The sequence below is a fragment of the Oncorhynchus keta genome, chromosome 11 (genome assembly GCF_023373465.1).
Source record: "Oncorhynchus keta strain PuntledgeMale-10-30-2019 chromosome 11, Oket_V2, whole genome shotgun sequence".
NCBI classification, from domain to species: domain Eukaryota; kingdom Metazoa; phylum Chordata; class Actinopteri; order Salmoniformes; family Salmonidae; genus Oncorhynchus; species Oncorhynchus keta.
The window spans coordinates 600,138-623,816 of NC_068431.1; the positions used below are offsets into that span (position 1 = coordinate 600,138).

A 23,679-nucleotide genomic window follows, 5' to 3' on the forward strand; every position below is an offset into this window, starting at 1 on the left:
GATCCTTTGTATGGACCACCACCCAGGATAATAGATCAGATCCTTTGTATGGACCACCACCCAGGATAATAGATCAGATCCTTTGTATGGACCACCACCCAGGACAATAGATCAGATCCTCTGTTCAGACCACCACCCAGGACAATAGATCAGATCCTCTGTTCAGACCACCACCCAGGACAATGGATCAGATCCTCTGTTTGGACCACCACCCAGGACAATAGATCAGATCCTCTGTATGGACCACCACCCAGGACAATGGATCAGATCCTCTGTATGGACCACCACCCAGGACAATGGATCAGATCCTCTGTTCAGACCACCACCCAGGACAATGGATCAGATCCTCTGTATGGACCACCACCCAGGACAATGGATCAGATCCTCTGTTCAGACCACCACCCAGGACAATGGATCAGATCCTCTGTTCAGACCACCACCCAGGACAATGGATCAGATCCTCTGTTTGGACCACCACCCAGGACAATAGATCAGATCCTCTGTTCAGACCACCACCCAGGACAATAGATCAGATCCTCTGTTTGGACCACCAGGACAATGGATCAGATCCTCTGTTGGACCACCACCCAGGACAATGGATCAGATCCTCTGTTCAGACCACCACCCAGGACAATGGATCAGATCCTCTGTATGGACCACCACCCAGGACAATGGATCAGATCCTCTGTATGAACCACCACCCAGGACAATGGATCAGATCCTCTGTATGGACCACCACCCAGGACAATGGATCAGATCCTCTGTTCAGACCACCACCCAGGACAATAGATCAGATCCTCTGTTTGGACCACCACCCAGGACAATGGATCAGATCCTCTGTTTGGACCACCACCCAGGACAATGGATCAGATCCTCTGTATGGACCACCACCCAGGACAATAGATCAGATCCTCTGTTTGGACCTCCACCCAGGACAATGGATCAGATCCTCTGTTCAGACCACCACCCAGGACAATGGATCAGATCCTCTGTATGGACCACCACCCAGGACAATGGATCAGATCCTCTGTTTGGACCACCACCCAGGACAATAGATCAGATCCTCTGTATGGACCACCACCCAGGACAATGGATCAGATCCTCTGTATGGACCACCACCCAGGACAATGGATCAGATCCTCTGTATGGACCACCACCCAGGACAATGGATCAGATCCTCTGTATGGACCACCACCCAGGACAATGGATCAGATCCTCTGTATGGACCACCACCCAGGACAATAGATCAGATCCTCTGTATGGACCACCACCCAGGACAATGGATCAGATCCTCTGTATGGACCACCACCCAGGACAATAGATCAGATCCTCTGTTCAGACCACCACCCAGGACAATAGATCAGATCCTCTGTATGGACCACCACCCAGGACAATAGATCAGATCCTCTGTATGGACCACCACCCAGGACAATGGATCAGATCCTCTGTATGGACCACCACCCAGGACAATGGATCAGATCCTCTGTATGGACCACCACCCAGGACAATGGATCAGATCCTCTGTATGGACCACCACCCAGGACAATAGATCAGATCCTCTGTATGGACCACCACCCAGGACAATGGATCAGATCCTCTGTTTGGACCACCACCCAGGACAATGGATCAGATCCTCTGTTCAGACCACCACCCAGGACAATAGATCAGATCCTCTGTATGGACCACCACCCAGGACAATAGATCAGATCCTCTGTTTGGACCACCACCCAGGACAATGGATCAGATCCTCTGTTCAGACCACCACCCAGGACAATAGATCAGATCCTCTGTTCAGACCACCACCCAGGACAATACATCAGATCCTCTGTTTGGACCACCACCCAGGACAATGGATCAGATCCTCTGTATGGACCACCACCCAGGACAATGGATCAGATCCTCTGTATGGACCACCACCCAGGACAATAGATCAGATCCTCTGTTCAGACCACCACCCAGGACAATAGATCAGATCCTCTGTTTGGACCACCCAGGACAATGGATCACCTCTGGACAATGGATCAGATCCTCTGTTCAGACCACCACCCAGGACAACGGATCGGATCCTCTGTATGAACCACCACCCAGGACAATAGATCAGATCCTCTGTTCAGACCACCACCCAGGACAATGGATCAGATCCTCTGTATGGACCACCACCCAGGACAATGGATCAGATCCTCTGTATGGACCACCACCCAGGATAATGGATCAGATCCTCTGTATGGACCACCACCCAGGACAATAGATCAGATCCTCTGTTTGGACCACCACCCAGGATAATAGATCAGATCCTCTGTATGGACCACCACCCAGGACAATGGATCAGATCCTCTGTTTGGACCACCACCCAGGACAACGGATCAGATCCTCTGTATGGACCACCACCCAGGACAATGGATCAGATCCTCTGTTGGACCACCACCCAGGACAATGGATCAGATCCTCTGTATGGACCAGCAGGACAATGGATCAGATCCTCTGTATGGACCACCACCCAGGACAACGGATCAGATCCTCTGTATGGACCACCACCCAGGACAATAGATCAGATCCTCTGTTTGGACCACCACCCAGGACAATGGATCAGATCCTCTGTATGGACCACCACCCAGGACAATAGATCAGATCCTCTGTATGGACCACCACCCAGGACAATAGATCAGATCCTCTGTTTGGACCACCACCCAGGACAACGGATCGGATCCCAGCCGGAGACCCAAAACAACGGCGCCGCAGAAGGGGCTGATGGAGCGGCCTTCTGGTCAGGCTCCAAAGTATTCTCCAATGTCCAGTCTCTTGACAACAAGGTAGACGAAAAATCAACGGTTGCCTTCCATAGAGACATCAGAGATGGTAACATTCTATGTTTCACGGAAACATGGCTCTCTCGGGATCGGTTTAGCCACTGTGCTTCTCCAAGCATTGCGCCGACAGCGATAATCACCTCTCTGGGAAGAGGAAGGGCTGGCAATTCTACCTACCAAGAGAATTCTCGTCAATTATAGTCACAGCTGTGTACATTCCCCCTCAAACAGACACCAAGACAGCCCTCAAGGAACTTCACTGGACACTAAACTACACTGCTCAAAAAAATTAAGGGAACACTAAAATAACACATCCTAGATCTGAATGAACCAAAATATTTTTATTAAATACTTTTTTTCTTTACATAGTTGAATGTGCTGACAACAAAATCACACAAACATTATCAATGGAAATCAAATGTATGAACCCATGGAGGTCTGGATTTGGAGTCACACTCAAAATTACAGTGTAAAACCACACTACAGGCTGATTCAACTTTGATGTAATGTCCTTAAAACAAGTCCAAATGAGGCTCAGTAGTGTGTGTGGCCTCCACGTGCCTGTATGACCTCCCTACAATGCCTGGGCATGCTCCTGATGAGGTGGCGGATGGTCTCCTGAGGGATCTCCTCCCAGACCTGGACTAAGGCATCCGCCAACTCCTGGACAGTCTGTGGTGCAACGTGGCGTTGGTGGATGTAGCGAGACATGATGTCCAAGCTCAATTGGATTCAGGTCTGGGGGAACGGGCGGGCCAATTCAATCTGTAGCATCAATGCCTTCCTCTTGCAGGAACTGCTGACACACTCCAGCCACATGAGGTCTAGCATTGTCTTGCATTAGGAGGAACCCAGGGCCAACCGCACCAGCATATGGTCTCACAAGGGGTCTGAGGATCTCATCTCGGTACCTAATGGCAGTCAGGCTACCTATGGCGAGCACATGGAGGGCTGTGCTGCCCCCTAAAGAAATGCCACACCACACCACACCATAACTGACCCACCGCCAAACCGGTCATGCTGGAGGATGTTGCAGGCAGCAGAACGTTCTCCATGGCGTGGAGTATAGACGGTGTGTGTTGGACGTTCTCAGAGTATTTTCAGACAATGTGATTAACTGCTGGAAAAAAAACTTGGCCCATTAAAATGGACAAAAAAGTTAACTTGAGTTAACTGAATAAACTGTGACATCCCTAATAAAGATATATATAGTTCAGTACCTTGAGTTGTTTGAGGAACTACTGGACGAAGTAGTTCTGGTGTGTTGTATGTAGTAAGTAGTGTGTTGTATGTAGTATGTAGTATGTTGTATGTAGTAAGTAGTGTGTTGTATGTAGTAAGTAGTGTGTTGTATGTAGTATGTAAAACATTCATGTTACCTTGAGTATGAGTTGTTTGAGGAACAGCAGAATGAAGGCTCTGAGAGAGACGATCTCGTTCTGGGACGGCCTCGGTCCATCTGCACACAGACAACATTAAAACAACATTAAAACAACGTTAAAACAACGTTAAAACAACGTTAATATAACATCAACGGAATTTAAATTCATGTTAATTCAACGTTACAAAAACGGTAATATTACATTTTTTTTGTTAAACATTCAGTCATTCCATCAACACAACGTTTCATTTGTGTGTCTGTGTGTGTGTGTGAGTACGTGTGCGTGTGTGTGTGTGTGTGAGTACGTACCCAGTCCTTTAGGTGTGATGCCACTGCTCTCCAGTGGGTTGCTGACCCAGTAGTAGTACTTCAGCGTGTGCATCAGCTGCAGCACGGTACCCACACGACGGATGGTGCTGTAGATGGTCGACGTCCCAATGAACTCCGCAGACAGGTAGGTGTACAGGTGTACCTGGGGACATACTGGACCTGGAGGAGAAACAAACACACACAACACACATACAGGGAGGAGAAACACAACACACATACAGGGAGGGAGAAACACAACACATACACACAGGGAGGAGAAACACAACACACATACAGGGAGGAGAAACACACAACACACACAGGGAGGGAGAAACACAGCACACACAGGGAGGAGAAACACATCACACATACAGGGAGGAGAAACACAAACACATACAGGGAGGAGAAACACAACACACATACAGGGAGGAGAAACACACAACACACATACAGGGAGGAGAAACACAACACACACACAGGGAGGAGAAACACACAACACACATACAGGGAGGAGAAACACACACACACATACAGGGAGGAGAAACACAACACACATACAGGGAGGAGAAACACACAACACACATACAGGGAGGAGAAACACACAACACACATACAGGGAGGAGAAACACACAACACACATACAGGGAGGAGAAACACAACACACATACAGGGAGGAGAAACACAACACACATACAGGGAGGAGAAACACAACACACATACAGGGAGGAGAAACACACAACACACATACAGGGAGGAGAAACACAACACACATACAGGGAGGAGAAACACAACACACATACAGGGAGGAGAAACACACAACACACATACAGGGAGGAGAAACACACAACACATACAGGGAGGAGAAACACACAACACACACACAGGGAGGAGAAACACAACACACATACAGGGAGGAGAAACACACAACACACACACAGGGAGGAGAAACACATAACACATACAGGGAGGAGAAAGAGGGAGAGAGCGAGACACAGCAACTATCAACTGAAGGTGTTGTCCTCTACCCTCCTCTCCTCTCTTGTCCTCTACCCTCCTCTCCTCTCTTGTCCTCTACCCTCCTCTCCTCTCTTGTCCTCTACACTCCTCTCCTCTCTTGTCCTCTACCCTCCTCTCCTCTCTTGTCCTCCTCTCCTCTCTTGTCCTCTACCCTCCCCTCCTGTCCTCTACCCTCCCCTCATGTCCTCCACCCTCCTCTCATGTCCTCTACCCTCCTCTCATGTCCTCCATCCTCCTCTCATGTCCTCCACCCTCCCCTCCTGTCCTCCACCCTCCTCTCATGTCCTCTACCCTCCTCTCCTGTCCTCCACCCTCCTCTCCTGTCCTCCATCCTCCACTCCTGTCCTCCACCCTCCTCTCATGTCCTCTACCCTCCTCTCCTGTCCTCCATCCTCCACTCCTGTCCTCCACCCTCCTCTCATGTCCTCGACCCTCCTCTCATGTCCTCCACCCTCCTCTCATGTCCTCCACCCTCCTCTCATGTCCTCCACCCTCCTCTCATGTCCTCGACCCTCCTCTCTTGTCCTCTACCCTCCTCTCCTGTCCTCTACCCTCCTCTCCTGTCCTCCACCCTCCTCTCATGTCCTCCACCCTCCTCTCATGTCCTCCGCCCTCCTCTCATGTCCTCCGCCCTCCTCTCATGCCCTCCGCCCTCCTCTCATGCCCTCCGCCCTCCTCTCATGCCCTCTGCCCATGTCCTCCGCCCTCCTCATGTCCTCCACCCTCCTCTCATGTCCTCCACCCTCCTCTCTTGTCCTCCACCCCTCTCATGTCCTCTCATGTCCTCTCTCACCCACCCTCCTCTCATGTCCTCTACCCTCCTCTCATGTCCTCTACCCTCCTCCCTGTCCTCTCCCTGTCCTCCTCTACCCTCCTCTCATGTCCTCCACCCTCCTCTCATGTCCTCCACCCTCCTCTCATGTCCTCCACCCCTCTCATGTCCTCCACCCTCCTCTCTTGTCCTCCATCCTCTCCTCTCTTGTCCTCCATCCTCCTCTCATGTCCTCTACCCTCCTCTCATGTCCTCCACCCTCCTCTCATGTCCTCCACCCTCCTCTCATGTCCTCCACCCTCCTCTCATGTCCTCCACCCTCCTCTCATGTCCTCTACCCTCCTCTCCTCTCTTGTCCTCCATCCTCCTCTCTTGTCCTCTACCCTCCTCTCATGTCCTCTACCCTCCTCTCCTGTCCTCTACCCTCCTCTCATGTCCTCCACCCTCCTCTCATGTCCTCCGCCCTCCTCTCATGCCCTCCGCCCTCCTCTCATGCCCTCCGCCCCTCCTCTCATGCCCTCTGCCCATGTCCTCCGCCCTCCTCATGTCCTCCGCCCTCCTCATGTCCTCCGCCCTCCTCATGTCCTCCACCCCTCCTCATGTCCTCCACCCTCCTCTCATGTCCTCCGCCCTCCTCTCATGCCCTCCGCCCTCCTCTCATGCCCTCCACCCTCCTCTCATGTCCTCCTCTCCTCCCCCCTCCATGTCCTCCACCCTCCTCTCATGTCCTCCCACCCTCCTCTCATGCCCTCCACCCTCCTCTCATGTCCTCCACCCTCCTCTCATGTCCTCCACCCTCCTCTCATGTCCTCCGCCCTCCTCTCATGCCCTCCGCCCTCCTCTCATGCCCTCCGCCCTCCTCTCTCCCTGCCCATGTCCTCCGCCCCTCATGTCCTCCGCCCTCCTCATGTCCTCCGCCCTCCTCATATCCTCCGCCCTCCTCTCATGTCCTCCGCCCTCCTCTCATGTCCTCCGCCCTCCTCTCATGCCCTCCACCCTCCTCTCATGCCCTCCACCCTCCTCTCATGCCCTCCACCCTCCTCTCATGCCCTCCACCCTCCTCTCATGTCCTCCACCCTCCTCTCATGTCCTCTACCCTCCTCTCATGTCCTCCGCCCTCCTCTCATGCCCTCCGCCCTCCTCTCATGCCCTCCGCCCTCCTCTCATGTCCTCCACCCTCCTCTCATGTCCTCCACCCTCCTCTCATGCCCTCCACCCTCCTCTCATGCCCTCCGCCCTCCTCTCATGCCCCTCCGCCCTCCTCTCATGCCCTCTGCCCATGTCCTCCGCCCTCCTCATGTCCTCCGCCCTCCTCATATCCTCCGCCCTCCTCATGTCCTCCGCCCCTCCTCTCATGTCCTCCGCCCTCCTCTCATGCCCTCCACCCTCCTCTCATGTCCTCCACCCTCCTCTCATGTCCTCCACCCTCCTCTCATGCCCTCCACCCTCCTCTCATGTCCTCCACCCTCCTCTCATGTCCTCTACCCTCCTCTCATGTCCTCCACCCTCCTCTCATGTCCTCTACCCTCCTCTCATGTCCTCCACCCTCCTCTCATGCCTCCACCCTCCTCTCATGCCCTCCACCCCTCCTCTCATGTCCTCCACCCTCCTCTCATGTCCCCCCACCCTCCTCTCATGTCCTCCACCCTCCTCTCATGTCCTCCCACCCTCCTCTCATGCCCTCCGCCCTCCTCTCATGCCTCCTCTGCCCATGTCCTCTCATCCCCTCCGCCCTGTCCTCCACCCTCCTCTCATGTCCTCCACCCTCCTCGTTTCCTCCACCTCATGCCCTCTGCCCATGTCCTCCACCCTCCTCTCATGTCCTCCACCCTCCTCTCATGTCCTCCACTGCCCATGTCCTCCGCCCTCCTCATGTCCTCCACCCTCCTCTCATGTCCTCCACCCTCCTCTCATGTCCTCCACCCTCCTCTCATGTCCTCCACCCTCCTCTCATGTCCTCCACCCTCCTCTCATGTCCTCCACCCTCCTCTCATGTCCTCCACCCTCCTCTCATGTCCTCCACCCTCCTCTCATGTCCTCCACCCTCCTCTCATGTCCTCCACCCTCCTCTCATGTCCTCCACCCTCCTCTCATGTCCTCCACCCTCCTCTCATGTCCTCCACCCTCCTCTCATGTCCTCCACCCTCCTCTCATGTCCTCCACCCTCCTCTCATGTCCTCCACCCTCCTCTCATGCCCTCCACCCTCCTCTCATGTCCTCCACCCTCCTCTCATGTCCTCCACCCTCCTCTCATGTCCTCTACCCTCCTCTCATGTCCTCCACCCTCCTCTCATGCCCCACTCTCTTCACAACCCTTCCTTCACAAGCTATTCATGTTTATGGGAACAAGGATGAGTTTATTGAGGGAAGATATTCTGGCACCGTGTCCACTCCTCTTCTATTTGCGCCAAACATGGTTTGATCCAACGCAAAAACCTAAACCGCTCTCACTGAACTAAACTCAGGATCTCTCTAATAATCTGTTTGCTTCATTAATAACTGCTCTTCTCTACATAACTATTGGTGCTGCTCTTCTCTACATAACTATTGGTGCTGCTCTTGTCTACATAACTATTGGTGCTGCTCTTCTCTACATAACTATTGGTCCTGCTCTTCTCTACATAACTATTGGTGCTGCTCTTCTCTACATAACTATTGGTGCTGCTCTTCTCTACATAACTATTGGTGCTGCTCTTCTCTACATAACTATTGGTCCTGCTCTTCTCTACATAACTATTGGTGCTGCTCTTCTCTACATAACTATTGGTGCTGCTCTACTCTACATAACTATTGGTCCTGCTCTTCTCTACATAACTATTGGTGCTGCTCTTCTCTACATAACTATTGGTGCTGCTCTTCTCTACATAACTATTGGTGCTGCTCTTCTCTACATAACTATTGGTGCTGCTCTTCTCTACATAACTATTGGTCCTGCTCTTCTCTACATAACTATTGGTGCTGCTCTTCTCTACATAACTATTGGTCCTGCTCTTCTCTACATAACTATTGGTGCTGCTCTTCTCTACATAACTATTGGTGCTGCTCTTCTCTACATAACTATTGGTGCTGCTCTTCTCTACATAACTATTGGTCCTGCTCTTCTCTACATAACTATTGGTGCTGCTCTTCTCTACATAACTATTGGTGCTGCTCTTCTCTACATAACTACTGGTGCTGCTCTTCTCTACATAACTATTGGTGCTGCTCTTCTCTACATAACTATTGGTGCTGCTCTTCTCTACATAACTATTGGTCCTCTACATAACTACTGCTGCTCTCTCTACATAACTATTGGTGCTGCTCTTCTCTACATAACTATTGGTGCTGCTCTTCTCTACATAACTATTGGTCCTGCTCTTCTCTACATAACTATTGGTGCTGCTCTTCTCTACATAACTATTGGTCCTGCTCTTCTCTACATAACTATTGGTGCTGCTCTTCTCTACATAACTATTGGTGCTGCTCTTCTCTACATAACTATTGGTCCTGCTCTTCTCTACATAACTATTGGTGCTGCTCTTCTCTACATAACTATTGGTGCTGCTCTTCTCTACATAACTATTGGTGCTGCTCTTCTCTACATAACTATTGGTGCTGCTCTTCTCTACATAACTATTGGTGCTGCTCTTCTCTACATAACTACTGGTGCTGCTCTACTCTACATAACTATTGGTGCTGCTCTTCTCTACATAACTATTGGTGCTGCTCTTCTCTACATAACTACTGGTGCTGCTCTACTCTACATAACTATTGGTCCTGCTCTTCTCTACATAACTATTGGTGCTGCTCTACTCTACATAACTATTGGTCCTGCTCTTCTCTACATAACTATTGGTGCTGCTCTACTCTACATAACTATTGGTGCTGCTCTACTCTACATAACTATTGGTCCTGCTCTACTCTACATAACTATTAGTCCTGCTCTTCTCTACATAACTATTGGTGCTGCTCTTCTCTACATAACATTCTCTGCTGCTCTCTCTCTACTAACTCTCTGTCTCTCTCTCTCTCTCTCTCTCTCTCTCTCTCTCTCTCTCTCTCTCTCTCTCTCTCTCTCTCTCTCTCTCTCTCTCTCTCTCTCTCTCTCTCTCTCTCTCTCTCTCTCTCTCCCTCCCTCTCTCTCCCTCCCTCCCTCCCTCTCCCTCCCTCCCTCCCTCCCCCTCCTCCCTCTCTCCCTCCCTCCCTCTCTCCCTACCTTAGCGGGTGTGTATCCAGATGGCAGCGCTGAAGAGGACGTGGTCACACAGCTGTTTGAGGAGTGGCGCTCCGTGGGTTAACCCGTCCAGGTACTTAGCAAAGGACAAGAACTGTTCCAGCACCGCTCTGGTGATGTGGACCCTGGACGACTGGAGAGAGAGAGAGAGAGAGAGAGAGAGAGAGAGAGAGAGAGAGAGAGAGAGAGAGAGAGAGAGAGAGAGAGAGAGAGAGAGAGAGAGAGAGAGAGAGAGAGAGAGAGAGAGAGAGAGAGAGAGAGAGAGAGAGAGAGAGAGAGACAGAGAGAGAGACAGAGAGAGAGACAGACAGAGAGTCAACCTGTCAATCAATCATTCAAACCAAACACCGCTCTGGTGATGTGGACCCTGGACGACTGAAGAGAGAGAGAGAGGGAGAGAATCAATCAAATCAGTAACTCCAGCAGTCATATTGTGTATTGAACGTGTACCTTCTCCAGCAGGTACCCGATCACCAGGAATCCTTTTCCCCCCAGCATCTGTTCCTGCATGGCCACGGAGCTCTTCAACAGATCAACCAGGAACGCCAGGAGGGTGGCACTGCGACACAAACACACACACACACTCAATTTAACATAGAGAACACACACACACACACACACAATTTAACATAGAGAACACACACACACACACAATTTAACATAGAGAACACACACACACACACACACACACAATTTAACATAGAGAACACCCACACACACACACAATTTAACATAGAGAACACACACACACTCAATTTAACATAGACACACACACACACACAATTTAACATAGAGAACACACACACACACACATAGAGAACACACACACAATTTAACATAGAGAACACACACACACACACACATTTAACATAGAGAACACACACACACAATTTAACATAGAGAACACACAACAACACAATTTAACATAGAGAACACACACACACACACAAACAATTTAACATAGAGAACACACACACACAATTTAACATAGAGAACACACACATTCTCATGAATCACCAATCATAACATCAGAGAACACACAATCATGAATCACAATCATGAATCACCAATCATGAAGAACCAATTAACAATCAGAGAACAATCATGAATCACCAATCACACCAATCATGAATTCATAACATAGAGAACAATCACACCAATCACACCAATCAAATCACCAATCATAACATCAGAAACAATCACACCAATCACTCAATTTAACATAGAGAACACACACACAATCACACAATCATAACATAGAGAACAATCACAATCACAATCACACAATCACAAAACAATTTAACATAGAGAACAAACAATCACACAAACAATTTAACATCACACAATCACACATTCATCTGTCAAATACATACAGTATGATAGAAGAACAAATATTTACAATGAATCACCAATTAAGTCATGAATCATGAAGAACCAATCATGAATCACCAATCATGAATCACCAATCATGAATCACCAATCATGAATCACCAATCATGAATCACCAATCATGAATCACCAATCATGAATCACCAATCAATCATGAATCACCAATCATGAATCACCAATCATGAATCACCAATCATAAAGAACCAATCATGAATCACCAATCATGAAGAACCAATCATGAATCACCAATCATGAAGAACCAATCATGAATCACCAATCATGAAGAACCAATCATGAATCACCAATCATGAATCACCAATCATGAAGAACCAATCATGAATCACCAATCATGAAGAACCAATCATGAATCACCAATCATGAATCACCAATCATGAATCACCAATCATGAATCACCAATCATGAATCACCAATCATGAACCAATCACCAATCATGAATCACCAATCATGAATCACCAATCATGAAGAACCAATCATGAATCACCAATCATGAACCCAATCATGAAGAACCAATCATGAATCACCAATCATGAATCACCAATCATGAATCACCAATCATGAATCACCAATCATGAAGAACCAATCATGAAGAACCAATCATGAATCACCAATCATGAATCACCAATCATGAATCACCAATCATGAATCACCAATCATGAATCACCAATCATGAAGAACCAATCATGAAGAACCAATCATGAATCACCAATCATGAAGAACCAATCATGAATCACCAATCATGAAGAACCAATCATGAATCACCAATCATGAATCACCAATCATGAAGAACCAATCATGAATCACCAATCATGAAGAACCAATCATGAATCACCAATCATGAATCACCAATCATGAATCACCAATCATGAATCACCAGTCATGAAGAACCAATCATGAAGCACCAATATGTGGCAGAAAGCCTAGAGGTAAAGAGTGTTGAGCCGCTAACAGAAAGGTTGCTGGTTTGAATCCCTGAGCCGACTTGGTGAAAATCTGTCTACGTGGTCCAAGACACTTTACCCTAATTGCTCCTGAAAATGGATAAGAGTGTCTGCAATCAATCCCTGATATACTGTAGTCTGAGAATGTAGTGACAGTAACTAGCTCCTCTCTGGTAGTTGAATTACAGAGTTATAGTACTGTGCCCTTGGACGCTACAAAAGAGCTGTGCTGCTTTGATCAATGACCAGTCAAAGGCATACGAGACTGTTGATCATTCTGTTTTGCTGAAGAAATGATCAAGACCATGCCTGGGATATGCAGCCTGTTTATGGTTTCTGAATTATCTCAGTGACAGAACTCAGGCCATCTTAACAGGCGTTCCCCCCCCCGCAATTCAGCTGAAAAGGTGGCGCGGGAAATTCAAAAAATATTCATTAGAAATAATATTTAACTTTCACACATTAACAATAATCCAATGCAGCAAATAAAAGATAAACATCTTGTTAATCTACCTACTCTGTGCCCAATTTTTTAAATGTTTTACAGCGAAAACGACATATATTTATGTTAGATCACCACCAAACTCAGGTCATCTTAACAGGTTAAATATGAACTTCTTGAGATTCAAAAAGGTGTTCCTCAGGGTTCTACTTTGGGTCCATTATTGTTTCACTTTGTATATTAAAGACATAGTGTTCATACTTGTAACATTCATCTCGATGCATGTTTATATTCCTGTGCCACCTCGGTATATCGTTCTAGTAGTATAATAACAGTATATAGTTCTAGTAGTATAATAACAGTATATAGTTCTATAATAACAGTATATAGTTCTAGTAGTACTGTAACAGTATATCGTTTTAGTAGTATAATAACAGTATATAGTTATAGTAGTATAATAACAGTATATAGTTCTATAATAACAGTATATAGTTCTAGTAGTATAATAACAGTATATAGTTCTAGTAGTACTGTAACAGTATATAGTTATAGTAGTATAATACCAGTATATAGTTATAGTAGTATAATAACAGTATATAGTTCTAGTAATATAATAACAGTATATAGTTATAGTAGTATAATAACAGTATATCGTTCTAGTAGTATAATAACAGTATATAGTTATATTAGTATAATAACAGTATAGTTCTAGTAGTATAATAACAGTATATAGTTATAGTAGTACTGTAACAGTATATAGTTATAGTAGTTGTCATGTCTGTCCTGTTCGTTGTCAGGTTACCGTGAACCACACTCCTACAGAGACATCTCTCACACCCACCAGAGGGGGAGAGACAGAGAGGTATGGAGTCTCTGGGGGTATATGACACCTCACACCCATTGCAAATCTTAATGCAGCACTCAAAATCCCTTTGTCCTCTCACTGTGGAGGAATGAAATGTATAATGGGCCGATGGAGAACCTACCTCAGAACAGTAACATGCAATAAATGGACTTTTGGACAATATGTTTCGTCAGCCAAAACGGTAGTAATGAGGATGGAATATGTAAAGGAAAGTTGTTGTTGTTGTTGTTATTAAAAGTTAAATGACGACATTATAATGAAAACAGTGTAACTTGAAGAGTTTTCACACTATGTGCTTGATGTTTGCATATTGTACGTTGTGTGGAAAATGTCCAGATCAAAGATAATGTTTTCTCTCTCTCGCTCTATTGAAATCCCGATTTTGCGTAACACGTGTCATATTGTGTTGGTCTGCTAGGGACCTGTTGTCATTGTACTAAGTTCTAATCAATGGCCCAGACTGTGTATATTATCATTTCAGCTTGTTAGTAAATAAATAATCAACTAGATTGGTGCGGTACGGAATGATTTAGTGAGACTCGGGTTTTTGCAGATTTCCAGATTATGAGACGTTCAGAATGAGACTGTAGAGGAAATTAATTAATTACCTGATTAATTTAGTCACAGTTAATCATTCGATGAACAACAGTCGTCACATTAATCAATCCAACGTTACAACATAGTACTGTAACAGTATATAGTAGTGTAGCTCTAGATAGAGTAGTGCATTGCTGAGACATTAAATATGTAGAGGATTTAGCCCCTCATCTTTATACAGACTTACTAATGGCACCTTGGGGGGCTGGAACTCTGGGACACGCAGAGAGACACACATACATGGATAGATAAAGAGAGATATCGAGAATGTGGGATCTTTCTCTCTTTTGTTCCCCGTCCCTCCCTCCTACTCACCAAACAGTGGTGTCCACAGACCTCCCTCCCTCCCTCCTACTCACCACACGGTGGTGTCCACAGACCTCCCTCCCTCCCTCCTACTCACCACACGCTGGTGTCCACAGACCTCTCCCTCCCCCTCCCTCCTACTCACCACACGCTGGTGTCCACAGACCTCCCTCCCTCCCTCCTACTCACCACACGCTGGTGTCCACAGACCTCTCCCTCCCTCCTACTCACCACACGCTGGTGTCCACAGACCTCCCTCCCTCCCTCCTACTCACCACACGCTGGTGTCCACAGACCTCTCCCCTCCCTCCCTCCCCTCCCTCCCTCCCTCCCCCTCCCTCCCTCCCCTCCCTCCTACTCACCACACGCTGGTGTCCACAGACCTCCCTCCCTCCCTCCTACTCACCACACAGTGGTGTCCACAGACCTCCCTCCCTCCTACTCACCACACACTGGTGTCCACAGACCTCCTCCCTCCTACTCACCACACACTGGTGTCCACAGACCTCTCCCTCCCTCCCTCCTACTCACCACACAGTGGTGTCCACAGACCTCCCTCCCTCCCTCCCTCCTTCTCACCACACGCTGGTGTCCACAGACCTCCCTCCCTCCTACTCACCACACGGTGGTGTCCACAGACCTCCCTCCCTCCCTCCTACTCACCACACGCTGGTGTCCACAGAGCTCTCCCTCCCTCCCTCCCTCCCTCCTACTCACCACACGCTGGTGTCCACAGAGCTCTCCCTCCCTCCCTCCCTCCCCCTCCCTCCCTCCCTCCTACTCACCACACGCTGGTGTCCACAGAGCTATCGTTGAGTTGTGTGTAGTCCAGTTGTGAGAAGAGAGGGAAGAGGACCTGTATTCCTCCTATAGAATGGATGGCACTGTGGATGGAGTGGGTAACTATGGCCTTCACATCCTACAGGAGAGAACACACTGTTAGGACACACACCCTGTAAAATGGGTCAATATGACCTTCATAACCTACACAGATTAAAGTCAGGGACACACACTGTATTGGCCGTTGTTGGTGGAAGAAGAGGAGGACCAATGCGCAGCGTGGTAAGTGTCCATATTGATCATTTATTATCATGAACACAAAACAAAACAACGAGAACGAAACAAAACAGTCCTGAATGGTGAATACAGACAACACAGAACGGACAATAATCAACCCACAACTCAAAGGCTGAAAACAGGCTGCCTGAGTATGGTTCTCAATCAGGGACAACCTGGCTGCCTAAGTATGGTTCTCAATCAGGGACAACCAGGCTGCCTAAGTATGGTTCTCAATCAGGGACAACCAGGCTGCCTAAGTAGGGTTCTCAATCAGAGACAACCAGGCTGCCTAAGTATGGTTCTCAATCAGAGACAACCAGGCTGCCTAAGTATGGTTCTCAATCAGAGACAACAAGGCTGCCTAAGTATGGTTCTCAATCAGGGACAACAAGGCTGCCTAAGTATGGTTCTCAATCAGAGACAACCTGGCTGCCTAAGTATGGTTCTCAATCAGGGACAACCAGGCTGCCTAAGTATGGTTCTCAATCAGAGACAACCAGGCTGCCTAAGTATGGTTCTCAATCAGAGACAACCAGGCTGCCTAAGTATGGTTCTCAATCAGAGACAACCAGGCTGCCTAAGTAGGGTTCTCAATCAGAGACAAACAGGCTGCCTAAGTATGGTTCTCAATCAGAGACAACCAGGCTGCCTAAGTATGGTTCTCAATCAGAGACAACCAGGCTGCCTAAGTAGGGTTCTCAATCAGAGACAACCAGGCTGCCTAAGTATGGTTCTCAATCAGAGACAACCAGGCTGCCTAAGTATGGTTCTCAATCAGAGACAACCAGGCTGCCTAAGTAGGGTTCTCAATCAGAGACAACCAGGCTGCCTAAGTAGGGTTCTCAATCAGAGACAACCAGGCTGCCTAAGTAGGGTTCTCAATCAGAGACAACCAGGCTGCCTAAGTAGGGTTCTCAATCAGAGACAACCAGGCTGCCTAAGTATGGTTCTCAATCAGAGACAACCAGGCTGCCTAAGTATGGTTCTCAATCAGAGACAACCTGGCTGCCTAAGTATGGTTCTCAATCAGAGACAACCAGGCTGCCTAAGTATGGTTCTCAATCAGGGACAACCAGGCTGCCTAAGTATGGTTCTCAATCAGGGACAACCTGGCTGCCTAAGTATGGTTCTCAATCAGAGACAACCAGGCTGCCTAAGTATGGTTCTCAATCAGGGACAACCAGGCTGCCTAAGTATGGTTCTCAATCAGGGACAACCAGGCTGCCTAAGTATGGTTCTCAATCAGAGACAACCAGGCTGCCTAAGTATGGTTCTCAATCAGAGACAACCAGGCTGCCTAAGTATGGTTCTCAATCAGAGACAACCAGGCTGCCTAAGTAGGGTTCTCAATCAGGGACAACCAGGCTGCCTAAGTATGGTTCTCAATCAGAGACAACCAGGCTGCCTAAGTATGGTTCTCAATCAGAGACAACCAGGCTGCCTAAGTAGGGTTCTCAATCAGGGACAACCAGGCTGCCTAAGTAGGGTTCTCAATCAGGGACAACCAGGCTGCCTAAGTATGGTTCTCAATCAGAGACAACCAGGCTGCCTAAGTATGGTTCTCAATCAGAGACAACCAGGCTGCCTAAGTATGGTTCTCAATCAGAGACAACCAGGCTGCCTAAGTAGGGTTCTCAATCAGGGACAACCAGGCTGCCTAAGTATGGTTCTCAATCAGAGACAACCAGGCTGCCTAAGTATGGTTCTCAATCAGAGACAACCAGGCTGCCTAAGTATGGTTCTCAATCAGAGACAACCAGGCTGCCTAAGTATGGTTCTCAATCAGAGACAAACAGGCTGCCTAAGTATGGTTCTCAATCAGAGACAACCAGGCTGCCTAAGTAGGGTTCTCAATCAGAGACAAACAGGCTGCCTAAGTATGGTTCTCAATCAGAGACAACCAGGCTGCCTAAGTATGGTTCTCAATCAGAGACAACCAGGCTGCCTAAGTAGGGTTCTCAATCAGAGACAACCAGGCTGCCTAAGTATGGTTCTCAATCAGGGACAACCAGGCTGCCTAAGTATGGTTCTCAATCAGAGACAACCAGGCTGACTAAGTATGGTTCTCAATCAGAGACAACCAGGCTGCCTAAGTATGGTTCTCAATCAGAGACAACCAGGCTGCCTAAGTATGGTTCTCAATCAGGGACAACCTGGCTGCCTAAGTATGGTTCTCAATCAGGGACAACCAGGCTGCCTAAGTATGGTTCTCAATCAGAGACAACCAGGCTGCCTAAGTAGGGTTCTCAATCAGGGACAACCAGGCTGCCTAAGTATGGTTCTCAATCAGAGACAACCAGGCTGCCTAAGTAGGGTTCTCAATCAGGGACAACCAGGCTGCCTAAGTATGGTTCTCAATCAGAGACAACCAGGCTGCCTAAGTATGGTTCTCAATCAGAGACAACCAGGCTGCCTAAGTAGGGTTCTCAATCAGGGACAACCAGGCTGCCTAAGTATGGTTCTCAATCAGAGACAACCAGGCTGCCTAAGTATGGTTCTCAATCAGAGACAACCAGGCTGCCTAAGTAGGGTTCTCAATCAGGGACAACCAGGCTGCCTAAGTAGGGTTCTCAATCAGGGACAACCAGGCTGCCTAAGTATGGTTCTCAATCAGAGACAACCAGGCTGACTAAGTATGGTTCTCAATCAGAGACAACCAGGCTGCCTAAGTATGGTTCTCAATCAGAGACAACCAGGCTGCCTAAGTATGGTTCTCAATCAGGGACAACCAGGCTGCCTAAGTATGGTTCTCAATCAGAGACAACCAGGCTGCCTAAGTATGGTTCTCAATCAGAGACAACCAGGCTGCCTAAGTATGGTTCTCAATCAGAGACAACCAGGCTGCCTAAGTATGGTTCTCAATCAGAGACAAACAGGCTGCCTAAGTATGGTTCTCAATCAGAGACAACCAGGCTGCCTAAGTAGGGTTCTCAATCAGAGACAAACAGGCTGCCTAAGTATGGTTCTCAATCAGAGACAACCAGGCTGCCTAAGTATGGTTCTCAATCAGAGACAACCAGGCTGCCTAAGTAGGGTTCTCAATCAGAGACAACCAGGCTGCCTAAGTATGGTTCTCAATCAGGGACAACCAGGCTGCCTAAGTATGGTTCTCAATCAGAGACAACCAGGCTGACTAAGTATGGTTCTCAATCAGAGACAACCAGGCTGCCTAAGTATGGTTCTCAATCAGAGACAACCAGGCTGCCTAAGTATGGTTCTCAATCAGGGACAACCTGGCTGCCTAAGTATGGTTCTCAATCAGGGACAACCAGGCTGCCTAAGTATGGTTCTCAATCAGAGACAACCAGGCTGCCTAAGTAGGGTTCTCAATCAGGGACAACCAGGCTGCCTAAGTATGGTTCTCAATCAGAGACAACCAGGCTGCCTAAGTAGGGTTCTCAATCAGGGACAACCAGGCTGCCTAAGTATGGTTCTCAATCAGAGACAACCAGGCTGCCTAAGTATGGTTCTCAATCAGAGACAACCAGGCTGCCTAAGTAGGGTTCTCAATCAGGGACAACCAGGCTGCCTAAGTAGGGTTCTCAATCAGGGACAACCAGGCTGCCTAAGTATGGTTCTCAATCAGAGACAACCAGGCTGCCTAAGTAGGGTTCTCAATCAGGGACAACCAGGCTGCCTAAGTATGGTTCTCAATCAGAGACAACCAGGCTGCCTAAGTATGGTTCTCAATCAGAGACAACCAGGCTGCCTAAGTAGGGTTCTCAATCAGGGACAACCAGGCTGCCTAAGTATGGTTCTCAATCAGGGACAACCTGGCTGCCTAAGTATGGTTCTCAATCAGAGACAATGAGGCTGCCTAAGTGTGGTTCTCAATCAGGGACAACCTGGCTGCCTAAGTATGGTTCTCAAACAGAGACAATGAGGCTGCCTAAGTATGGTTCTCAATCAGGGACAACCTGGCTGCCTAAGTATGGTTCTCAATCAGAGACAATGAGGCTGCCTAAGTATGGTTCTCAATCAGGGACAACCTGGCTGCCTAAGTATGGTTCTCAATCAGAGACAATGAGGCTGCCTAAGTATGGTTCTCAATCAGAGACAACCAGGCTGCCTAAGTATGGTTCTCAATCAGAGACAACCAGGCTGCCTAAGTAGGGTTCTCAATCAGGGACAACCAGGCTGCCTAAGTATGGTTCTCAATCAGAACAACCTGGCTGCCTAAGTATGGTTCTCAATCAGAGACAACCAGGCTGCCTAAGTAGGGTTCTCAATCAGGGACAACCAGGCTGCCTAAGTATGGTTCTCAATCAGGGACAACCTGGCTGCCTAAGTATGGTTCTCAATCAGAGACAATGAGGCTGCCTAAGTATGGTTCTCAAACAGAGACAATGAGGCTGCCTAAGTAGGGTTCTCAATCAGGGACAACCAGGCTGCCTAAGTATGGTTCTCTATCAGGGACAATGGTTGACAGCTGCCTCTGATTGAGAACCATACCGGGCCAAACACAGCAATACCAAATTATAGAAAAGGAACATAGACAACCCACCCAACTCACGCCCTGACCATACTACAACATAGAGATAAGAAAAAGAACCAAGGTCAGAACGTGACACACACACACTCCACCCCCCCCCCCTCCCTCAGCCCCCCACCCCCACTGACCTGCAGCATGAGTGCGTGTGGGGAGTGAACAAAGTTGGACGCGTTCTCTCTGGGCGATGACTCCAGACAGAGCTGTGCGTCGGTGGCCTTGGCGTTGTAGGTGAAAGAGATGGAGCTGGCCAGCTTCCCGTCATACAGGACCTACAGTACATTACACATTTCAGTCATTTAGTAAACTCTCTTATCCAGAGGGACTTACAGTCAGCGCATTCATCTTAATGGGATACAGCAAGAGTACGGCAATTAAGACATTTTTATACCTACCCAGAGTCAGACACTACTTCTATGCTAGCATACCCATAGACTACTAGTCATTGAGCTAACGCTAGTTAGCATTGGTTCAGTTAGCATTGGTCCCTCCCACCGCCAAAATGATATCAACGAGTTCATCTGACTCTGGGGAAGTAGAAAAGATCAGTTTCCCTTCAATTGTAGAGAACCACATATTCACAGTCGTAGTCTGTCCAACTTTTCCTCAATAACCTGCCTACCTGCTTATGGTGCTCTGCCAAGTGGATATCACTCTCCGACTTAAACTTAAAGGTGCTCTACAGGGGGAGATAGAGGAGGAGGGGGAGATAGAGGAGATAGAGGAGGAGGGGGGAGATAAGGGGATATAGGGGAGATAGAGAAGAAGGGGGAGATAGAGGGAGACAGAGGAGGAGGGGGAGATAGAGGAGGAGGCGGAGATAAGGGGATATAGGGGAGAGAGGGAGATAGAGGAGTAGGGGGAGATAAGGGGATATAGGGGAGAGAGGGAGATAGAGGAGTAGGGGGAGATAGAGGAGGAGGGGGAGATAAGGGGGTATAGGGGAGAGAGGGAGATAGAGGAGGAGGGGGAGATAGAGGAGGAGGGGGAGATAGAGGAGGATATAGGGGAGGAGGGGGAGATAGAGGAGGAGGGGAGATAGAGGAGGATATAGGGGAGGAGGGGAGATAAGGCGAGATAGAGGAGGAGGGGGAGATAGAGGAGGATATAGGGGAGGAGGGGGAGATAAGGCGAGATAGAGGAGGAGGGGGAGATAAGGGGAGATAGAGGAGGAGGGAGGAGGGGGAGATAGAGGAGGAGGGGGAGATAGAGGAGGAGGGGGAGATAAGGGGATAGAGGAGGAGGGGGCAAGGGGGAAAGGTAGGAAATACAATATATTAATTCATGAAAGAAAAGAAGGCATAGATAGAGATGTAGGCAGCCTGGTTGTAGTTACCTACAAAAGCCAACCTAGTTAACTAGTAAGGTCAACCTAGTTACCTACAAAAGCCAACCTAGTTAACTAGTAAGGTCAACCTAGTTACCTACAAAGGTCAACCTAGTTACCTACAAAAGCCAACCTAGTTAACTAGTAAGGTTAAACTAGTTACCTACAAAGGTCAACCTAGTTAACTAGTAAGGTCAACGGAGTTACTTACTAAGGTCAACCTAGTTACCTACAAAGGTCAACCTAGTTACCTGCAAAGGTCAACCTAGTTACCTACAAATGTCAACCTAGTTACCTACAAATGTCAACCTGGTTACCTACAAATATCAACCTGGTTACCGACAAAGGTCAACCTGGTTACCTACAAATGTCAACCTGGTTACCTACAAATATCAACCTGGTTACCTACTAAGGTCAACCTAGTTACCTACAAATGTCAACCTAGTTACCTACAAAGGTCAACCTAGTTACCTACAAATGTCAACCTAGTTACCTACTAAGGTCAACCTAGTTACCTACTAAAACTACTCAAACTAGTTTTATGTTAAGGTCCACCTAGTTACCTATTAAGGTCAATCTAATCTAAAATCAAATCAAATGTATTGGTCAAATACACATGGTTAGCAGATGTTAGTGCGAGTGTAGCGAAAGGCTTGTGTTTCTAGTTCCGAAATGCAGAAATAACCAACAAGTAATCTAACCTAACAATTCCAAAACTACTACCTTATACACACAAGTGTAAAGGGATAAAGAATATGTACATAAAGATATATGAATGAGTGATGGTACAGAGCAGCATAGGCAAGATACAGTAGATGGTATCGAGTACAGTATATACATATGAGATGAGTAATGTAGGGTATGTAAACAAGATACAGTAGATGGTATCGAGTACAGTATATACATATGAGATGAGTATGTAAACAAAGTGGCATAGTTTAAAGTGGCTAGTGATAAATGTATTACATAAGGATGCAGTCGATGATATAGAGTACAGTATATACGTATACATATGAGATGAATAATGTAGGGTATTTAAACATTATATTAGGTAGCATTGTTTAAAGTGGCTAGTGATATATTTTACATCATTTCCCATCAATTCCCATTATTAAAGTGGCTGGAGTTGAGTCAGTGTCAGTGTGTTGGCAGCAGCCACTCAATGTTAGTGGTGGCTGTTTAACAGTCTGATGCCCTTGAGATAGAAGCTGTTTTTCAGTCTCTCGGTCCCAGCTTTGATGCACCTGTACTGACCTCGCCTTCTGGATGGTAGCGGGGTGAACAGGCAGTGGCTCAGGTGGTTGTTGTCCTTGATGATCTTTATGGCCTTCCTGTGACATCGGGTGGTGTAGGTGTCCTGGAAGGCAGGTAGTTTGCCCCTGGTGATGCGTTGTGCAGACCTCACTACCCTCTGGAGAGCCTTGCGGTTGTGGGCGGAGCAGTTGCCGTACCAGGCGTTGATACAGCCCACCAGGATGCTCTCGGTTGTGTATCTGTAGAAGTTTGTGAGTGCTTTTGGTGACAAGCCACATTTCTTCAGCCTCCTGAGGTTGAAAAGGCGCTGCTACGCCTTCTTCACGACGCTGTCAGTGTGAGTGGACCAATTCAGTTTGTCTGTGATGTGGATGCCGAGTAACTTATAACTTGCTACCCTCTCCACTACTGTTCCATCGATGTGGATAGGGGGCTGCTTCCTTTGCTGTTTCCTGAAGTCCACAATCATCTCCTTAGTTTTGTTCACGTTGAG

The 23,679-nt window shown here is 47.8% G+C and overlaps 1 pseudogene; it reads right to left on the reverse strand.

The window, feature by feature from the left end:
• LOC118378693 (neurobeachin-like) overlaps window positions 1-23,679 on the reverse strand; it is a 257,394-nt pseudogene that overhangs the window by 128,273 nt on the left and 105,442 nt on the right.